The sequence below is a fragment of the Triticum aestivum genome, chromosome 6D (assembly GCF_018294505.1).
Source record: "Triticum aestivum cultivar Chinese Spring chromosome 6D, IWGSC CS RefSeq v2.1, whole genome shotgun sequence".
Taxonomy (NCBI): Eukaryota; Viridiplantae; Streptophyta; class Magnoliopsida; order Poales; family Poaceae; genus Triticum; species Triticum aestivum.
Window position 1 is genome coordinate 314,966,456 of NC_057811.1, and position 21,223 is coordinate 314,987,678.

Consider the following 21,223-nt stretch of genomic DNA (forward strand, 5'->3'; position numbering starts at 1 on the left):
ATCCAAGCCCTGGTCGCACGCGCCTCTGGCCATGACCCAGCGCCTCGTATCACGGTACCCGAGGGGCACGGATTGAGAGAGGTGCGTCGGCTTGCGGCTCGAACGAGGGTGCCTCGCGAAAAAATAGACAAGACGCTCATGAGGGCACGAGGGCACCTGTCCAGCCCCCTCGCGAGGGACGCGAGAGAGGGTACATGTCAGAAAAAGGACCGAGGGTAGAAACAGAAGCAGAAGTCGATGAAACAAGATCAGCGAGCAACACCAGAAAGCAAATTTCGATTAAAGAGGGGCAAGCCAACTACGGAAAGCAAATGAAAAGCCGCGTCCGGCACCAAGTCTAATCTTCTTGTCTTCTCACCAGCGCGGAGCTAAGTGCTGCCACTAGGACATGGGAGGGAGCCCCGGAGGCCCGAGGGCGGCACTCCTGAGACTCCGGGGCGTGTACAGCCCCACTCATTATTACGTGAGGGTGTCACGAGCAGAGACCTTCACAGGCACGGGGCCTTCTTCACAGTCATTGGGCCTTTCTTCATGGGTAGAACTTCCGGAGGTGCTGGATGTTCCAGGCGTTCTGGATGGGTACCCCGTCCTGCGTCTCCAGGCGCGCGGCGCCAGGCCTGGAGACGTGGGCGACCCTAAACGGGCCCTCCCACATGGGTGGGAGCTTATGCAGCCCTTCCCTGGAGAGCACCGCTATAGGACGAGGTCACCCACCTCGAGCGTCCTGGAGCGGACACTGCGACAGTGGTACCATCGCAGCGCCTGCTGATATCTTGCCGCCCGCAGCGTGGCTTCTCGGCGGTGTTCCTTCCCCAGCACGAGGTCCATCCCCCGCATGGCGTCCTGCCGCGTCTCATCAAACGCCAGGACCCGCGCGGAACGATGCTTGACCTCGTGAGGGAGAACCGCCTCTGCTCCATAGACGAGGAAGAATGGGGTCTGATACGTCTCCAACGTATCTATAATTTTTTATTGTTCCATGCTATATTATATTCTGTTTTGGATGTTTATTGGGGCTTATTATACATTTTTATATTATTTTTGGGACTAACCTATTAACCAGAGGCCCAACCCAAATTGCTGTTTTTTTGCCTATTTCAGTGTTTCGGAGGAAAAGGATATCAAACGGAATCCAAACGGAATGAAACCATCGGGAACGTGATTTTCGGAACAAACGTGATCCAGAGGACTTGGAGTCTACGTAAAGCAATCAATGAGGAGGGCACGAGGTAGGGGGCGCGCCCACCTCCCCCAAGCGCCCTCCACCCTCGTGGGCCCTTCGTTGCTCCACCGACGTACTTCTTCCTCCTATATATACCCATGTACCCTGGAAACATCATATACGGAGCCAAAACCCTATTTCCACCGCCGCAACCTTCTGTACCCATGAGATCCCATCTTGGGGCCTTTTCCGGCGCTCCACCGGAGGGGGCATCGATCACGTAGGGCTTCTACATCAACACCATAGCCTCTCCGATGATGTGTGAGTAGTTTACCTCAGACCTTCGGGTCCATAGTTATTAGCTAGAAGTCTTCTTCTCTCTCTTTGGATCTCAATACAAAGTTCTCCTCGATTCTCTTGGAGATTTATTTGATGTAACTCTTCTTTTGCGGTGTGTTTGTCATGATCCGATTAATTGTGGGTTTATGATCAAGTTTATCTATGAACAATATTTGAATCTCTTCTGAATTCTTTTATATATGATTGGTTATCTTTGCAAGTCTCTTCGAATTATCAGTTTGGTTTGGCCTACTAGATTGATCTTTCTTGCAATAGGAGAAGTGCTTAGCTTTGGGTTCAATCTTGCGGTGTCCTTTCCCAGTGACAGCAGGGGCAGCAAGGCACGTATTGTATTGTTGCCATCGAGGATAAAAAGATGGGGTTTATATCATATTGCATGAGTTTATCCCTCCACATCATGTCATCTTGCTTAAAGCATTACTTTTTTCATATGAACTTAATACTCTAGATGCATGCTGGATAGCGGTCGATGTGTGGAGTAATAGTAGTAGATGCAGAATCATTTCGGTCTACTTGTCGCGGACGTGATGCCTATATACATGATCGTACCTAGATATTCTCATAACTATGCTCAATTCTATCAATTGCTCGACAGTAATTCGTTTACCCAACGTAATACTTATGCTCTTGAGAGAAGCCACTAGTGAAACCTATGGCCCCCGGGTCTATTTTCCATCATATTAATCTCCCGTCAACAAGCTATTTCTGGCGCCGTTTATTTTGCTTTCTTTACTTTTACTCTTTATCATAAAAATACCAAAAATATTATCTTATCATATCTATCAGATCTCACTCTCGTAAGTGACCGTGAAGGGATTGACAACCCCTTTATCGTGTTGGTTGCGAGGTTCTTATTTGTTTGTGTAGGTGCGTGGGACTCGAGCGTGGTCTCCTACTGGATTGATACCTTGGTTCTCAAAAACCGAGGGAAATACTTACGCTACTTTACTGCATCACCCTTTCCTCTTCAAGGAAAAACCAACGCAGTGCTCAAGAGGTAGCAAGAAGGATTTCTGGCGCCGTTGCCGGGGAGGCCTACACCAAGTCAAGTCAAGATTTAACTCCCGACAACGAGCCATTTCTGGCGCCGTTGCCGGGGAGTCTACGCACAAGTCAAGACATACCAAGTACCCATCACAAACTCTTATCCCTCGCATTACACTATTTGCCATTTGCCTCTCGTTTTCCTCTTCCCCACTTCACCCTTGCCGTTTTATTCGCCCTTCTTCCGTTGTATCTTGTGTTACCATGTGCCTTCTTTTTGCTTGCATCTTTGCTTGCTAAGATTTATGGATCCTCATCCGCTTGCTAATCTTTTTAAGAGATCCAATTATGATGAACCAATTGCTAGTGAGTTTTATGCACTAGATTATCTTTATAAGATTTTGCTTGAAATCCGTGAATCTGAAAATTGTGATGAAGTGCTTTATGAAGTGATTCACGATAGATCTTTGAATAAAAAGCATGATTGCAATGATGTTACTCTAAATTCGCTTGATTATGTCTACTACTTGTTGCAATGATCATGATTGGGGTGATTCTTCTTATGATCTTGAAAATTTATTTAAGCCCCATGATGAATATGGGATTGATAATAATTTTTGCAATAATATTGAAAGTGGGTTTGGAAGAGTGTCAACTTTAGATCCCACTACTTTGGAGTATGATCAATCTTATGAAATTTTTGATAAAAGTGGGTTTGGAGAGGTCATGACTTTAGCTAATGTTAATCCCACTATTTTGGAAGAGTGTCAACTTTGCATACATGTGGATCGTGTTAAGCATATGTTTTGTGATAGCTATATTGTTGAATTTGCTTATGATCCTACATGTAATTATTATGAGAGAGGAAAATATGGTTGTAGAAATTTTCATGTTACTAAATTACCTCTCATTATGTTGAGATTGCTATTGTTTCTTTCTGCTTCCTTGCATATGCTAGTTTTTTCTTGCCTTGATAATTTGTTTGCCTATAAGATGCCTATGCATAGGAAGTATGTTAGACTTAGATGTGTTTGTCACGTGTTTTATGATGCTTTCTTTGTGCCTCAATTCTTGTCTTCCTTGTGAGCATCATTGAAATCTCAATGCCTAGCTAAAAAGGCTTTAAAGAAAAGCGCTTGTTGGGAGGCAACCCAATTTTATTTTAGTTTTTTTTTGCTTTTTGCTTCTGTTTAGGAATAAATATTTGATCTAGCCTCTGGTTAGATTTGTTTTTATGTTTTAATTAGTGTTTGTGCCAAGTTAAACCTATAGGAACTTCTTGGATGATAGTTTTGATCTTGCTGAAAATTCCAAAAACTTTCTATTGACGAAAACAATTGTTAAAAATCACCAGAACGTGATAAAATACTGATTCCAATTGCAATAGATCAATAAACAAATTATCTAGGTCGTCCTATTTTGGTAGATGTTTCTGAGTTCCGGAAGTTTGCGTTAGTTACAGATTACTACAGACTGTTATATTTTTGACAGATTCTGTTTTTCGTGTGTTGTTTGTTTATTTTGATGAATCTATGGCTAGTAAAATAGTTTATAAACCATAGAGAAGTTGTAATACAGTAAGTTTAACACCAATATAAATAAATAATGAGTTCAATACAGTACCTTGAAGTGGTGTTTTGTTTTCTTTCGCTAACGGAGCTCACGAGATTTTCTGTTGAGTTTTGTGTTGTGAAGTTTTCAAGTTTTGGGTAAAGATTTGATGGATTATGGAACAAGGAGTGGCAAGAGCCTAAGCTTGGGGATGCCCATGGCACCCCAAGGTAATCTAAGGACACCAAAAAGCCAAAGCTTGGGGATGCCCCGGAAGGCATCCCCTCTTTCGTCTTCGTCCATCGGTAACTTTACTTGGAGCTATATTTTTATTCACAACGTGATATGTGTTTTGCTTGGAGCGTCTTGCATGATTTGAGTCTTTTATTTTTAGTTTACCACAATCATCCTTGCTGTACACACCTTTTGAGAGAGACACACATGATTCGGAATTTATTAGAATACTCTATGTGCTTCACTTATATCTTTTGAGTTATATAGTTTTTGTTCTAGTGCTTCACTTATATCTTTTAGAGCACGGTGGTGGATTTGTTTAATAGAAACTATTGTTCTCTGATGCTTCACTTATATTATTTTTAGAGTCCTACAAAACAGCATGGTAATTTGCTTTAATTGTGAAATTAGTTCTAATATGCTAGGTATTCAAGATTAGTAAAAGCTTTCTTATGAGTGTGTTGAATACTAAGAGAAGTTTGATGCTTGATGATTGTTTTGAGATATGGAGGTAGTGATATTAAAGTTCTGCTAGTTGAGTAGTTGTGAATTTGAGAAATACTTGTGTTGAAGTTTGCAAATGCCGTAGCATGCACGTATGGTAAACGTTGTGTAACAAATTTGAAACATGAGGTGTTCTTTGATTGTTCTCCTTATGAGTGGCGGTCGGGGACGAGCGATGGTCTTTTCCTACCAATCTATCCCCCTAGGAGCATGCGCATAGTGCTTGGTTTTTGATGACTTGTAGATTTTTGCAATAAGTATGTGAGTTCTTTATGACTAATGTTGAGTCCATGGATTATACGCACTCTTACCCTTCCATCATTGCTAGCCTCTTCGGTACCGTGCATTGCCCTTTCTCACCTTGAGAATTGGTGCAAACTTCGCCGGTGCATCCAAACCCCGTGATATGATACGCTCTATCATGCATAAGCCTCCTTATATCTTCCTCAAAACAGCCACCATACCTACCTATTATGGCATTTCCATAGCCATTCCGAGATATATTGCCATGCAACTTTCCACTGTTCCGTTTATCATGACACGTTCATCATTGTCATATTGCCTTGCATGATCATGTAGTTGACGTCGTATTTGTGGCAAAGCCACCATGCATATTATTTCATACATGTCACTCTTGATTATTGCCCTTCCCGGTACACCGCCGGAGGCATTCATATAGAGTCATACTTTGTTCTAGTATCGAGTTGTAATCATTGAGTTGTAAATAAATAGAAGTGTGATGATCATCATTCATAGAGCATTCTCCCAAAAAATGAGGAAGGCCAAAAAAATAAAAAATAAAATAAAAGGGGCAATGCTACTATCTTTTTCCATACTTGTGCTTCAAAGTAGCACCATGATCCTTATGATAGATAGTCTCTTGTTTTGTCACTTTCATATACTAGTGGGAATTTTTCGTTATAGAACTTGGCTTGTTTATTCCAACAATGGGCTTCCTCAAATGCCCTAGGTCTTCGTGAGCAAGCAAGTTGGATGCACACCCACTTAGTTTCTTTTGTTGAGCTTTCATACATTTTTAGCTCTAGTGCATCCGTTGCATGGCAATCCCTATTCCTCACATTGACATCAATTGATGGGCATCTCCATAGCACGTTGATTAGCCGCGTTGATGTGAGACTTTCTTCTTTTTTGTCTTCTCCACATAACCCCCATCATTATATTCTATTCCACCCACAGTGCTATATCCATGGCTCACGCTCATGTATTGCGTGAAAGTTGAAAAAAGTTTGAGATTACTAAAGTATGAAACAATTGCTTGGCTTGTCATCGGGGTTGTGCATGATGAGAGCATTCTTGTGTGACGAAAATGGAGCATGACCAAACTATATGATTTTGTAGGGATGAACTTTCTTTGGCCATGTTATTTTGAGAAGACATAATTGCTCAGTTAGTATGCTTGAAGTATTATTACTTTTATGTCAATATTAAAATTTTATCTTGAATCTTTTGGATCTAAATATTCATACCACAATTAAGAGGGTTACATTGAAAATTATGCTAAGTAGCATTCCACATAAAAAATTCTGTTTTTATTATTTATCTACTCAAGGACGAGCAGGAATTAAGCTTGGGGATGCTTGATACGTCTCCAACGCATCTATAATTTATGATTGTTCCATGCTATATTATATTCTGTTTTGGATGTTTATTGGGCTTGATTATACACTTTTATATTATTTTTGGGACTAACCTATTAACCGGAGGCCCAGCCCAAATTGCTGTTTTTTTTGCCTATTTCAGTGTTTCGAAGGAAAGGGATATCAAACGGAGTCCAAACGGAATGAAACCTTCGGGAATGTGATTTTCGGAACAAACGTGATCCAGAGGACTTGGAGTCTACGTAAAGCAATCAACGAGGAGGGCACGAAGTAGGGGGGTGCCCCCACCTACCCCAGGTGCGCCCTCCACCCTCGTGGGCCCTTCGTTGTTCCACTGACGTACTTCTTCCTCCTATATATACCCATGTACCCTGGAAACATCATATACAGAGCCAAAACCCTATTTCCACCGCCGCAACCTTCTGTACCCGTGAGATCCCATCTTGGGGCCTTTTCCGGCGCTCCGCCGGAGGGGGCATCGATCACGGAGGGCTTCTACATCAACACCATAGCCTCTCCGATGATGTGTGAGTAGTTTACCTCAGATCTTCGGGTCCATAGTTATTAGCTAGATGGCTTCTTCTCTCTCTTTGGATCTCAATACAAAGTTCTCATCGATTCTCTTGGAGATCTATTTGATGTAACTCTTCTTTTGCAGTGTGTTTGTCGCGATCCGATGAATTGTGGGTTTATGATCAAGTTTATCTATGAACAATATTTGAATCTCCTTTGAATTCTTTTATGTATGATTGGTTATCTTTGCAAGTCTCTTCGAATTATCAGTTTGGTTTGGCCTACTAGATTGATCTTTCTTGCAATAGGAGAAGTGCTTAGCTTTGGGTTCAATCTTGCGGTGTCCTTTCCCAGTGACAGCAGGGGCAGCAAGGCACGTATTGTATTGTTGCCATCGAGGATAAAAATATGGGGTTTATATCATATTGCATGAGTTTATCCTCCACATCATGTCATCTTGCTTAAAGCATTACTTTTTTCATATGAACTTAATACTCTAGATGCATGCTGGATAGCGGTCGATGTGTGGAGTAATAGTAGTAGATGCAGAATCGTTTCGGTCTACTTGTCGCGGACGTGATGCCTATATACATGATCATACCTAGATATTCTCATAACTATGCTCAATTCTATCAATTGCTCGACAGTAATTCGTTTACCCACCGTAATACTTATGCTCTTGAGAGAAGCCACTAGTGAAACGTATGGCCCCGGGGTCTATTTTCCATCATATTAATCTCCCGTCAACAAGCTATTTCTGGCGCCGTTTATTTTGCTTTCTTTACTTTTACTCTTTATCATAAAAATACCAAAAATATTATCTTATCATATCTATCAGATCTCACTCTTGTAAGTGACCGTGAAGGGATTGACACCCCTTTATCGCGTTGGTTGCGAGGTTCTTATTTGTTTGTGTAGGTGCGTGGGACTCGAGCGTGGTCTCCTACTGGATTGATACCTTGGTTCTCAAAAACTGAGGGAAATACTTACGTTACTTTACTGCATCACCCTTTCCTCTTCAAGGGAAAACCAACGCAGTGCTCAAGAGGTAGAAGGGTCTTGCCCGTCGGCTTGGTGGCGGTGGTGCGGATGGACCACAGCACAGACTGGAGCTCGTCGTACCAGCCCCTGCCGTAGGCCTCGAGCTTCTTCTTGAAGGTCCTGGTTTTGAGGCCTCTCAGGACCTCTGCGTTGGCGCGTTCGGCCTGGCCGTTGCTCCGGGGCTGCGCCACCGAAGCGTAGCAGATCTGTGTTCCAAGGTTAGCACAGTATGTTTTGAAGAGATTGCTAGTGAACTGCGAGCCATTGTCGGTGATGATGCGGTTGGGGACCCCAAACCGGCTCACGAGACCCCTGATGAACTTGACTGCGGAGCCGGCCGGGATGGCATGGACGGCTTCTACCTCCGCCCACTTGGTGAACTTGTCGATGGCGAAGTAGAGGTAGAGGTAGCCCCCAGGCGCTCGAGGGAATGGGCCCAAGATATCCAGCCCCCAGACCGCGAATGGCCACGAGAGTGGGATGGTCTGGAGGCCCTGAGCCGGCTGATGGATCTGCTTGGCGTGGAACTGGCAGGCCTCGCAGGATTTCACCAGCTCAGTCGCATCACTGAGTGCCGTAGGCCAGTAGAATCCGCTGCGGAACACCTTGCCGACGAGGGTCCGTGACGACGAGTGGTGCCCGCAGTCCCCGCCATGTATGTCGGCCAGCAGCTCTTTCCCCTGCTCCCTGGAGATGCAACGTAGGGAAACGTCATTCGGCCGCTTCCTGTACAACTCACCGTCCTGGATGCAGTATACCATGGATTGTCGGGCCACATGCTCCGCGTCCTCCTTCTCCGGCAGCGTCCCTTGCGTCAGGTATTCCTTGAATTCCTTGGCCTAGCACCCCTCCCGAGGCTCGAGTGCCAAGAGCAATCACGCTCCTGAGGTCGGGCCACAGGCCGGGGCTCCCGAGGCGGGTGGTTGAGGGAGTTCCTCCCGAGGCAGCGCTATTCTTGAAAGTGGTGGTGTTGCCGATGGCTTGAAGATCCGCTCCTCGAAGACACCAAGCTCTTGGGGTAGCCACTTGGATGCTCTCCTGGCGATGCCGTCGGCTTCCTTGTTGGTGCCGAGGGGCACATGCTGCAACTCCAGGCCCAGGAACTGCTTCTCCATCTTGCGCACCTCCGCGAGGTACGCCTCCATGTGCTCGTCCTTCGGCTCGTACACCTTGTTGGAGAAGTTGACGAGGAGCTGCGAGTCGCCCTTGATGGTGAGGCGCTTCACCCCCAGGGCCACCGCAGCCTTGAGGCCAGCTATGAGGCCTTCGTACTCTGCTATGCCGTTGGAGACCTTCTCGCCCTGCTAGAAACAGAGCTGCACGACGTAGTAAAGCTTGTCCTGAGTGGGCGAGATGAGTACTGCTCCAGCCCCCGCGCCCTGGCGCGCAAAGGCGCCATCGAAATACATAACCCAGCTGTCTGGCGCTTCACTCCCCGTCGAGAGAGACCTATCCTCGCCTTCCTCAAGCCTCGGAGCGTCCGTCCATTCTGCCATGAAATCAGCGAGCGCGGCTCCCTTGATGACCCTGGTCGTGCTGAACTCCAACTGGAATGCCTGTAGCTCGATGTTCCACTCAGCGACTCTCCTGGCGGAGTTGGGGCTCTTGAGCACCCTTTCCAACGGGTAGGCCGAAACGACCTTGATGGGGTGGCCTTGAAAGTAGTGCCGCAGCTTGCGTGAGGCCACCAAGAGCGCGAGCAGGAGCTTCTGAGGCATGGGGTACCGCGCCCTCGCGTCCCGCAACACCGTGCTGACAAAATACATAGGGTGCTCGACGAGGGCGGGTGCATTGTCGAGGCTTGCGGCTTTCGGAGGCTGGGGCGTCTCCTGAGATGATGAAGCCCCCAAAGCCTGGTCGATCGTTGGGGCTTCCGTAGGCCCCAGCGCGCCGTCTTGCTGAGCTTGGTCCTCTGCTGGCGTCGCCGCAGCCTTCGCGAAGCCCTCTGGATCTTGCGCTGCTCCGGCTGAGGGAGCGGCTTGGCGCGACACATCCCTGGCTCGGCGCTCGTCCCGGACCGCCACCAGAGCAGCGCTGGCGGAGTAAGGGGTGGCGGCAAGGTACAACACCAGAGGTTCAAGAGGTCGGGGCGCCACCATCACCGGAGGGCTGGTCAGGTATCTCTTAAGGTCTTGAAATGCTTGGTCGGCCTCCGGAGTCCACTCGAATGGGCCCTTCTTCTTCATCAGCTTGAAGAACGGCAAGGCGCGCTCTCCCAGCTTGGAGATGAAACGCCCCAACGCGGTCACGCGACCCGCGAGCTTCTGCATCTCCTTGAGGGTTTGCGGTGGACTCATGTCTTCGATTGCCTTGACCTTCTCTGGGTTTGCCTCGATCCCTCTGTGGGACACGAGGAAACCCAACAGTTTGCTGGAAGGGACGCCAAACACGCATTTCTCCGTGTTAAGCCGCAAGTCCACCCGGCGCAGGCTTTCGAAGGTCTCCTCCAGGTCCTGAATTAAAGTTCTCGCCTCCCGAGACTTCACCACGATGTCATCGACGTAAACTTCAGCGTTCCTCCCGAGCTGCTGACCCAAGGCGATGTGCATCAGCCGTTGGAAGGTCGTGCCCGCGTTGCGCAGCCCGAACGACATGCAAGTGTAGCAGTATACCCCGCACGGGGTCAGGAAGGTCGTCTTCTCGATGTCTTCTACCACCATCTTGATCTGGTGGTAGCCTGAGAACGCATCCAGGAAGCACAGCAGGTCACACTCGGCGGTGGAGTCGACGATCTAGTCGATGCGTGGAAGCAGGAACGGATCTTGGGGGAAGGCCTTGTTGAGGTTGGTGAAGTTGACACACATGCGCTCCTTTCCGCCTTTCTTGGGCACAACGACGGGGTTTGCCAACCATTCAGGGTACCGGACCTCGCGAATGACACCTGCTGCCTCCAGCTTGCGGGTTTCTTGGACGATGAAGGTCTGCTTCTCCGTGGACTGCCGCCGCGCCCTCTGCTTCATAGGGCGTACATTGGGGCACACCTTCAAGTGATGCTCAATCACTCCTCTTGGGACCCCTACCAGCTGATCGGGCTCCCAGGCGAATACTTCCTTGTTTGCGCGCAAGAACTTCACCAGTGCCTCCTCTTGGTCGGGGGCGAGGTTGGCGCCTATGGTGAAGGTGGCCCCTGAGGACCCGTCTTCCTCGACCGGCACCTGCTTGGTCTCTGCCCGGTCTTGAGTGAACAACTGCTTCTTCTTGGTCGGTGCGGCCGCCTTAGCTCCGGAGGTGCCCGCATCGGCCGGTTGCGCTGCCGCGGTGGTCTTGAGGGCAAGCTTGAGTGCCGCCAGAGCCTTCGTGGTATCCCCCACTATGGTGAGGACGTCCTTGCTTCCAGTCATCTTCATGAGGTTGTAGGCCGGATGGGTCGCCGCCATGAACTAAGCTAGAGCCGAGTACCCAAGGATAGCGTTGTACGGGAGGCCGATGTGGGCGACGTCGAAGTCGATCAACTCGGTGCGGTAGTTGTCGCGGGTGCCGAAGGTCACGGGAAGATGGATCTGCCCCAGGGGGCTGGTGGAGCCGCCTCCGACGCCAGAGAAGGGCTTGCTGGGGCGGAGCCGCTCGAGTGGTACATGAAGGAGGCTGAAGGCCTCCACCGAGAACACGTTGAGGCCGGCGCCGCCGTCGATGAGGGTCTTGGTGACGGCTACGTGGTAGATGGTGGGCGTGCAAAGCATTGGGAGCACGCCCGAGCCGACGGTGGTGGCGGGGTGATCTTCCGAATTGAAGGTCAGGTCGGCCTTTGGCGCCACCCAACCCGGGGGAGCCCCTGCCGCACGGAAGCGGCGCTAATCTGGCGAAAGAACGGCTTTGCGTGACGGTCCGAGGGCGGTGCCTGCGAGCCGTCGAGGAGGGCCGCGACCGCATGGGGCGTCGGTGCCGCGAAGCGCGAGGCGAAGAGGCCGCGCAACTCCTCCCAGGATGCCACCGTGGATTCGGGGAGGTTGAGTAGCCAGGCGTGCGGCACGCCAGTGAGGGCCATGGGAAGCTAGTTGGCCATGACCTTGTCGTCGCCCCCGGCCTTAAGGACGGCCTCCTCGTACGCCAGCAGGAAAGCCACCGAGTTCTGCGCACCGTCGTAGCGCGATGGCATCTCCGGCTTGAACTTGGGCGGCCACTGCACCTGTCGTATGGCGGGGGCCAAGGCTCGGAGCCCCCTGGCCCCGCTATTGGCACCAGTCGTCGGAGCGGGAAGCGAGGCACCTGCCATGGGGGCGAAGCGCAGTGGTAGTGAAGCACGGATCGGCGGAAGGAAAGCTCCGGCGCACCCCTACCTGGCGCGCCAAATGTCGGATTTCGGGTTCCGGCAAAACCCTTGAGGTTCGAACACTGGGGTGCGCACGAAGATTCCCCCTACCAAATCACGCCCTCAGCCTCACCGCGATCTCAAGGCCTAGCTCGACGAACCCGCAACACAAGAGACACGAGATTTATACTGGTTCGGGCCACCGTTGTGGTGTAATACCCTACTCCAGTGTGGTGTGGTGGATTGCCTCTCGGGCTGAGGATGAACAGTACAAGGGGAAGAACAGCCTCCCGAGGAGAGGTGTTCTTGTGCTTGGTGGTGTGAGGATGATTTGAATCAGTTGCCTCCTGCTGTGGTGGCTAGTCCTATTTATAGAGGCCCTAGTCCTCTTCCCAAATATTGAGCGGGAAGGGAGCCAACAACGGCCAATTCGAAAGGGGACGGCTAGTACAAGCTATCCTGACTAAAGTGGTCTTCGCGTGCCAAAGGCTCTGGTGGTGACGCCGTCTTGGGCTCCACGGTGACCTCCGTCCTGCCGTCATGTTGGTCTTGGTCTCGTTGCACCGATATGGAAACCTTTGCCTGATGCCTCGGTACTCCTCGCCTACGCTTGCCTCCTTAGCACCAAAGAGGAAATGAGGACACTGTGCGCGCTGGCGCCCGCCTGGTCTTGGTCGTCATGGCTGACGTCGTAGGAACCTCGCGAGGTTCGCCTTGCCTTGATTTATCCGCCCCTCGCGAGCCAGCCTGGTGAGGCCGCTCCCGAGGAGGTCTTGTGTCGTCCGCCTCTCGATGGTCTTGGGCGTTTTCTGGTGAAGGCGGGCCGTACTGGGCCGCGAGTGGAGCCATGCCGCGGGCCGCAGGCAGGCAAGTCTGGGGACCCCCGTTCCCAGAACGCCGACACACACTAATGACCGAGAAGTTTGAGATGTCTATGATGGGAGAGTTGAAGTTCTTTCTTGGGTTCGAAGTCAAGCAAAGAAGAGAAGGAACATTCATCAACCAAGCCAAGTATACCCAAGACATGCTCAAGAGATTCAAGCTAGATGATGTCAAGCCGGCCAAGTTTCCAATGCCCACCAAATGCAAGCTTGACAGTGATCCCAATGGTAAAGCAGTGGATCAAAAGGTATATCGCTCCATGATTGGATCCTTGCTTTATCTTTGTGCATCTAGATCGGATATCACGTTGAGTGTGGGAATTTGTGCACGGTTTCAAGCCGCACCTAAGGAAAGTCACTTTGTGGCGGTCAAGCGAATCTTTTGATATTTGGCTCATACCCCAAACTTTGGCTTATGGTACCCCAAAGGAGCTAGCTTTGATCTCATGGGTTACTCAGATTCAGATTGGGCGGGAGATTGTGTGGATAGGAAGTCAACTTTCGGAGGGTGCCAATTCCTTGGTCTCTCTTTGGTAAGTTGGTCTTCCAAGAAGAAAAATTGTGTGTGTCTCTCGTCCACCGAGGCCAAATATGTAGCCTCCACAAGTTGTTGCGCACAATTTGCGGTGTCATTTGTGACAAAGTGTCTCTTCTATGTGACAATTAAAGTGCTATCAAGATTTCTCACAACCCGGTGCAACATAGCAAGATGAAGCATATTGAGATTCGTCATCATTTCATTAGGGACTACATCAAGCGGGGATATTGATATCATCTACATCAACACTCAAGAGCAACTTGCGGATATCTTCACCAAGCCTCTAGATGAAGCATGATTTTGCGAGTTAAGGCATGAGCTAAATATCATTGATTTGAGCAATGTGGCTTGAATCTAGGCACACCCCACCACACTCATCATTATATCTTACTCTAGATGTAGGCATGGATTTAGGGGGAGTGTTGTTGTCTCAATGAACTCTCCCTCCCCCTATTATGCCAAAATTAACCCAATCTTTCACATTAGCCATTCTTGATGGTTCTTGTGCTTCAAAGACGAGTTTTGATCACGGGCCCAAGGTTAAAATCTTTGCGGCGCCATACCAATTGACTCAAACATAGGTGGCCTCAGCCACCGCCCTCTCTTGAGAGGTGCTTGTTCGAGTAGTTTCCTTAGGGCGTTGTTTGTGCTTTGAGTTACTCCAAGTTGCCCTTGGTTTATTTGTCTTTCGAACTTGGAGTATCTCTTTCATGTGTTGTCCTTTTTGAGTCTCCATCCCAAGCCTATCTCTATGCTTCAACCACCCTAGTTTTGCATAAGCCATCTTTTAATTTCTGGGTTGTTATGTCTCCCTGTCGGCGGTACTACAGCTCGTGCGGTACTACTAGGGCCTCCTGCCAAGCTATAGTATGAGAGCGGTACTACCGCTACTCCTATTGGTACTACTACTAGTCCTAGCGGTACTACCACTTAGCGGGACGCTATGGGGGTTAAGTGTCGGGCAGGGGGAGTTCTAACTCCCCATACCCTTTCACTCTCCCTCCCCACGCCTCTCTCTCACAAGCGACGAAGAACTACCCCGGCCGCCGCTCCGGCTGGCCGATTCCTTGCCGTCTTCAGCGATTCCGTCTGGTGGAGTCCTTCCCCACCACCTTCTCTCGCCATGGAACCCGGTATTGCCCCCATTCGTTGTTCCTACGGCTCTATCTTTTGAATCTAGGTTTCTCGGGCAATGCATGTTGGTTTATCGATTTTTGGCTAAATCGAGGCTTGAGTAGGACGTTGAATGACTGCTAGATAGGAGGATTGGAGTTTTAGTTGAGCATTTTTGAATTTGTGACCTCCGGTACTACCGGATCTAGGAAGGTCATGCATCAGTTCCCAGAGCGGTACTACCACTCCAGGACAGCGGTACTACCGCTCTGACGGTACTATCGCCCCAGTTCTGCGGTACTACAGACCACAGCTTCCAGAATGCTCACATAAGCCTTCCTTTCTCACTTTTGGTTCTCCTTGGCTTATGCATAGTTTGTATTCATGATTTCCCTTGCGGTTTTGTGTCTCTTCAGGTGGTAGTAGCTCCAAGGTTTGTCACAAGAATGCAAATACCCCATCCAAGCATGTGCGCACCCACTTTGCCAGAGTTGTGTATTCAGAAGATGAAGCAGAGGTTACCCCCACACCGCCGCCTGCTCGTCGTCAGTCTGCCAGGAACAATGGCAAATCCAATGTCAAGTCAGCTGCTCGCAAGAAGAAGGAACCTGTCAAGACAGCTGCTGAGTTGAAGCAAAATGTGTATTGGCAATACCGTGAGCAAAATCCCTACCTCCTTCCTCAGGATCCCTCTTTTGTTGGCACTCCGTTCTGGACCAAGAACCAATCTCTTGTGTACTATGACCGGCTGAAGGGAAGGAAGAATCTGTTTGTGAAGACAAAGTCAATCAACATGGCGCACATGGAGAAGTACCATGCATATTTTGGAGAAGCTCGTGCCCTCTGTGAACAGCTCAACATCGTGCCCCTCATGACTTTCAACTATGATTTCGATGCAGAGTTGGTAGCACCGTTCTTTGCAACCATATGGTATGGCACAAACATTGAGTGCACTTTGATCTGGATGACCAATGGCAGGCAATTGCGCACCACTTGGGGTGCTTTTATGGAGCTTCTGGGATATCCTGACGAGGGGCTGATCAAGCCCCTTGGCCTTCGTCCTCACCATGAAGGGGAGCCTACTCACAAGGATAAGTTGCGTCCTCATATGATCATCACCAAGACAGAGAAAGGTGTCAAGAAGGAGCTGAAGCCTTTCTTTGACATTACGCATCGCATTTTCCGACACTCTCTTTCCTCGTATTGGTAACTTGGACATGGTGCATGGGCACCTTGTGGATATGTTACTGTTATGTCACTCTGAGTAGGGCACATATGCAGTCTTGGATGTCTCTCATGTCATGTGGAAGGAGCTAGTGAATGCTACTTATGGAGATCATTACCCGGTTTATGCTCCCCTCCTCTTCAAGTTGATTCAGACTACCTGGAGCTCCACTTTCCCTGGTGAGCCTCTTGAGACTGGACCCTTGACTTCTCATGACGTCCTCAACTTGCGTCAGAAGGAGATTTGGGCCTCTACTACTCGTCCTGAGGCGGCAGTTCCTTCTACTTCTAAAAAGGATCAGGGTGATGATGATGATTTTTCTCCAGGCACTAAGCATTCCTCTGGTCAGTCAGGTTGGGTGTCTAAGCTCAAGCACAAGGTGAAGAAGCTCTTTTGCCTTCAGACCGTTGTTTAGCACAAAATGTACTTGGCACATGTGGATGCCAAGAAGGCTCGTTAGGAGAGGAAGGCTATTATGAGGAAGCTTGAGATTCCAGTTTAGGATGGCTCTGAGGATCGTACCACTCCGGAGGACAAGTGGATCTCTTCACACTCTCATTGGACGGACTCGGATGAGTCCAATGCTGCTACATCTGCTCCAGCTCAGGATCAGGAGATCGAGGAGGAGTTTGATGAGTCTGTTGAGGAGTCTGTTGATGGGTCTGATTCTGAGGAGTCTGACGAGTCCATGGGAGGAGACTAGTGCCATATGGAGTTGCGTTAGGTCACTCTTTTCCACTTTTGGTGTCTCGATGCCAAAGGGGGAGAGGTTTAGGACCAAGGATTTGCCTTTCTGCAGGGTGTTGTCGAGTCACAAGCTTGGTTCTTTTTGCTTCTGAGTTTCTGCTTGTGAACTCTTTATCTTCGTTTGCTTTGGTTTGGTGTGAGTCTCTATCATATGGTGTAAGACATATGCTACCCTAGTTATCCTTATTATGACCCTATGTGCATGAGATATGCTTATTGTTCTTATTGCTTTCCTGCTTAGCGTTGTATATTCTGTTGTTGCAAGTTTTGTCGGTCTATAAAATATAGGGGGAGCCTGTCTATATTTTGTAGGTTGTCGGTTTGCCTAGTTATCTCTTATATCTTTTTGTGCAAATCCCGTGTTGTCATCAATCCACCAAAAAGGGGGAGATTGTTAAGGCATATTTTACCCTAGTAGGTTCGATGATTGATAACAATGCGTTTTGCAGACTAATCATGTGCATTGACCTTTTCAGAGACTATATCAATAGGCACGAGACGGTTTATCTCCCCTCGATGGTAAAGAGTGAAGACAATTATTTTCCGGCGATTTCTTTTGGTGGATTTGAGTCGTAGGAGATCCGTACTATTAAGAGGGGGTCGCGTTGGAAAGGTATGGGTGGAATCGACACGTACACATCCCCATATGCACCCACAGCTTCCTTTCCCTTCTCTGGAGCGTATCCATATGTTTTCTGTGGATTTTCAGTGGCTTGCAAGCGGTAGTACCGCTAGTGCCCACGGTAGTACCACTTATGCGATAGTACTGCTGGGTAGTTCCGTGGCACTACCGCTTACGGTTTCCCCGAGCGTACAACTCTCTGTTGCTGGTCTGCATTTAATGGTAGTAGCACGGTAGTACCGCTCTGGCGGTACTACTGCCCGTACTACCACCGTGACTACCACTTGTGGGGTTTCCTCTGTGCAAGCTTCTGTTTCCACTTTGCGCTAAGCGGTAGTAGAGCGGCACTAGGACGGTAGTACCGCTTCGCACGGTACTGCCGCCCTGGCACCCTCTACTACTGCTGCCTCTCTAGGACTAAAACCCCTAAGCGGTAATACCGCTAGGGGCAGCGGTAGTACCAGTGGGGGATCCAGGAATTCAACTTTGGGTGTTCAAATTCTTTTTTCACCCTAACAAAAGTGGCCTCATTTAGTTGGAAATCAATTAAAATAATGAGGCAATCGGATCTTCGTCCGTACATTAGCCACTTCAGCTAAGGAGCTATATCTCTCTCTAAATCCATACTGAAGCTGCATTGATTGGGGATTTCTATATCAGGTTGGAAGGGGATTCATCTTAGGCTGGCCACAGTGTGACAGAGGGCCGCCTCGTCCCGCTCTAGAGGATTTTTTTGAGAACCTGGTGGGTTAGGCTAGCTTTTTTATATGCGTGTCCGATGGACTAGGCCTCGTCCAGCTCTAGAGGATTTTTTTGAAAACCTGGTGGGTTAGGAGTAGTAACCGGCAGCAGGACCTCTCGCGCGTGGGTAACTGGCTGGTTCGTGCTCCTGGGCGAGTGGGCCGCTGGCCTGCTGCCGATGGACTAGGCCTATTGATATGTACGCTTAGTATATCTGCCTATATGTATGAATTCTTTTGCAGAAATTTTTGGGTGTACATCTGTACACCCATGCCTAGTACTGGATCCGCCCTGGGTAGTACCGCTCCGGCGACACTACCGTGGGTACAACCAGTGTATTTTAGGCCTATGCGGGGTAGTACCGCCTAAGTGGTAGTACCTCTCCTAGGAGCGGTAGTACTGCTTGGCTGCGGGCAGGGGGCAGAAAACGGTTGGATTTTCATCTCTCCCTATATAAGGGGGGGGGTCTTCTTCTTCCTAAGGTTGACCTCTTCCTCCCTAAGCTCCATTGCCATTCAAAAGCTTATTCTTGCCCGATCTCTCTCCCTAGCCAATCAAACTTCCACCAAGAGATATTCGATTCCCCCCACTAATCCCTTGCGGATCTTATTACTCTTGGGTGTCTGAGCACCCTAGACGGTTGAGGTCACCTCGGAGCCACATTCCATTGTGGTGACGCTCCGTGGTGGTGTTGGGAGCCCCCAATTAAGTTGTGGAGATTTCCCCAACCTTGTTTGTAAAGGTTCGGTCGCCGCCTTCAAGGGCACCACTAGTGGAATCACGACACCTCGCATTGTGTGAGGGCGTGAGGAGAATACGGTGGCCCTAGTGGCTTCTTGGGGAGCATTGTGACTCCACATCGCTCCAACGGAGACGTACTTCCTCTCAAAAGGAAGGAACTTCAGAAACGCATCCTCGTCTTCACCGGCTCCACTTGTGGTTACTTCCTACCTTTACTTTGTGCAAGCTTTACTTGTGTTGTATCTTGTGCTTGTTGTTGTTGTTGTTATTAGCATCATATAGGTTGCTCACCTAGTTGCACATCTAGACAACCTATTTTGTTACTAACCCTAATTTGTTAAGAAAAGCTAAAAATTGGTAGTTGCCTATTCACCCCCCCTCTAGTCAACCATATCGATCCTTTCACAAATGATACACAACTTTACACATGGCCTTCTTATCACATTCCTAGCCTCCACAAAAATTATTACAATTTTTGTACACTCGGTTCTCATACCTCTAGTTCAAAACCATTTGAATTAAATTCAAATGAATTTGAATTCCAAATTTTCCAAAATTGATGGTGGGCATATGTATGAATCATAATATATATATAAATGTCCACACACTTTTATTCACTCTCGTGCGCAACTCTCCCATGCCTCTCCAAAGAAGTCCACATACCCCCCTTGAACTCTCGGACTTCGAGCACACTCTCCCAACCACGAAACCAGAATCTTAATCCTCATGAAAGAGGAAGGCACACGTCGTTCTCGTGCGCAACTCTCCCATGCCTCTCCAAAGAAGTCCACATACCCCCCTTGAACTCTCGGACTTCGAGCACACTCTCCCAACCACGAAACCAGAATCTTAATCCTCATGGACTAACAAAGACCAGAAAAATCACCCCTGTTTTGGGTGGTTTGAGACGATGTATTTGCCCACGTGACCAAGTGGTTGAGTTTTTTAATTGAAGGGGATGCCACATCACAATAGTTGGTGGATGCGGTCTAGTAAACCCCCCCACCCTTGATGGAGTCAAATATAGCAGATCTTGGACAAGGCCCCCGAACAAGTAGCCTTGGTGCGATGGTAACAGAGACACATGATTTGACCCAGGTTTGGACTCTCTCGAAGATATAATACCCTATGCCTTCTTTGATTGTACTGATTTGGAGAGAGTACATATTACATGTTGATGTACCATGAGATTGTGTTTCTATGAGGTGTCGTCTATGACCCCTACCCCTCAGCTTACACAGGTACTGGGGCGCATAGGGTTTACACATAGGTCGGTTGCATCTAGGGTAATCATGGAGCCGATGACCTCTAAATCTTAGAGTAGGCGCCAAGTCTTCGGAAACATCCCATCTTGACGCTGTGGGCTTCGACGAATACGACCCACCAGTAAATCATCATGGGGGGGGGGGTCCTCAGGCCCGACATTAGTTAGATGGATTATACAACAAAAATGGCCTTAGGCTCGGTTTTTAGCCGCTTATTTAAAACAACAAAAAAACCAAACGCCCACCTACGTGCTACTGAACATGCCCACTATTTGACAGGGCGTCTTTTTTTCCTTTTTTGTTTGCTTTTGCCTTTTTCTTTTTGTTATTTTTATTATTTCCATTTTTTGCTTTTTATGTATTTTTTATTAATTAAAATTCATTTTAATTCACATTTTTATTTCCGAATTGGTGAATCCCTTTTCCAAATTCAACAACATTTTTAAAATTAACGAGAGAAATTGAATTCTTGAATATCTTCTAGAATTCACAATCATATTTTAGTTAGCAAACATTTTAATATTGATGATTTTTTAAGAATTCATGTATATTTTTTAAAAGGATTGAACATTTTTCTAAGATATGTGAACTTTTTTTAATTTATTAATAAAGTAAGATTCACGTATATATTTAGGAAATCCTGTTTTTAAAATTTTATATTTTTCCCATATCATAGTTTTGGAAAAAATTCAATCAAAAATGAAAAATCTGACCATCTCGCTTTATATTTATTTAAGAAAAATCTCTACCTAGCTTATATTATTTTCCCAAAAAATTCCGGCTCAAAACCGAGTCAAGGGCTGGTTTTGCGTAATATCCTATTTGGCGCATTCTGCGTCCAACTGTCGACCTTTCGCAGTGATCAAGCGCTGACCTAGGCCGGCCCATTAACCTGTTTCAGCGTTTTCAGTTTTGGAAACCTCCTAGAGTTTCCCAGCCGGTTATTTCCGAAATCACCAGTTGAGGAGTATTCGTTGCAAAGATCACTCCAACTCCCTGGTTCCAACAAGTGGCGCACATTCAGCGCGTCACTTGTCGCAACCTGGGAGTTTTCCCTTTTTCATATATCTGTTTATTCAAAATGTTTTATCTCTCAAACCGTGCGTCCAAATCTCGAACCGTTTTCACCGTTG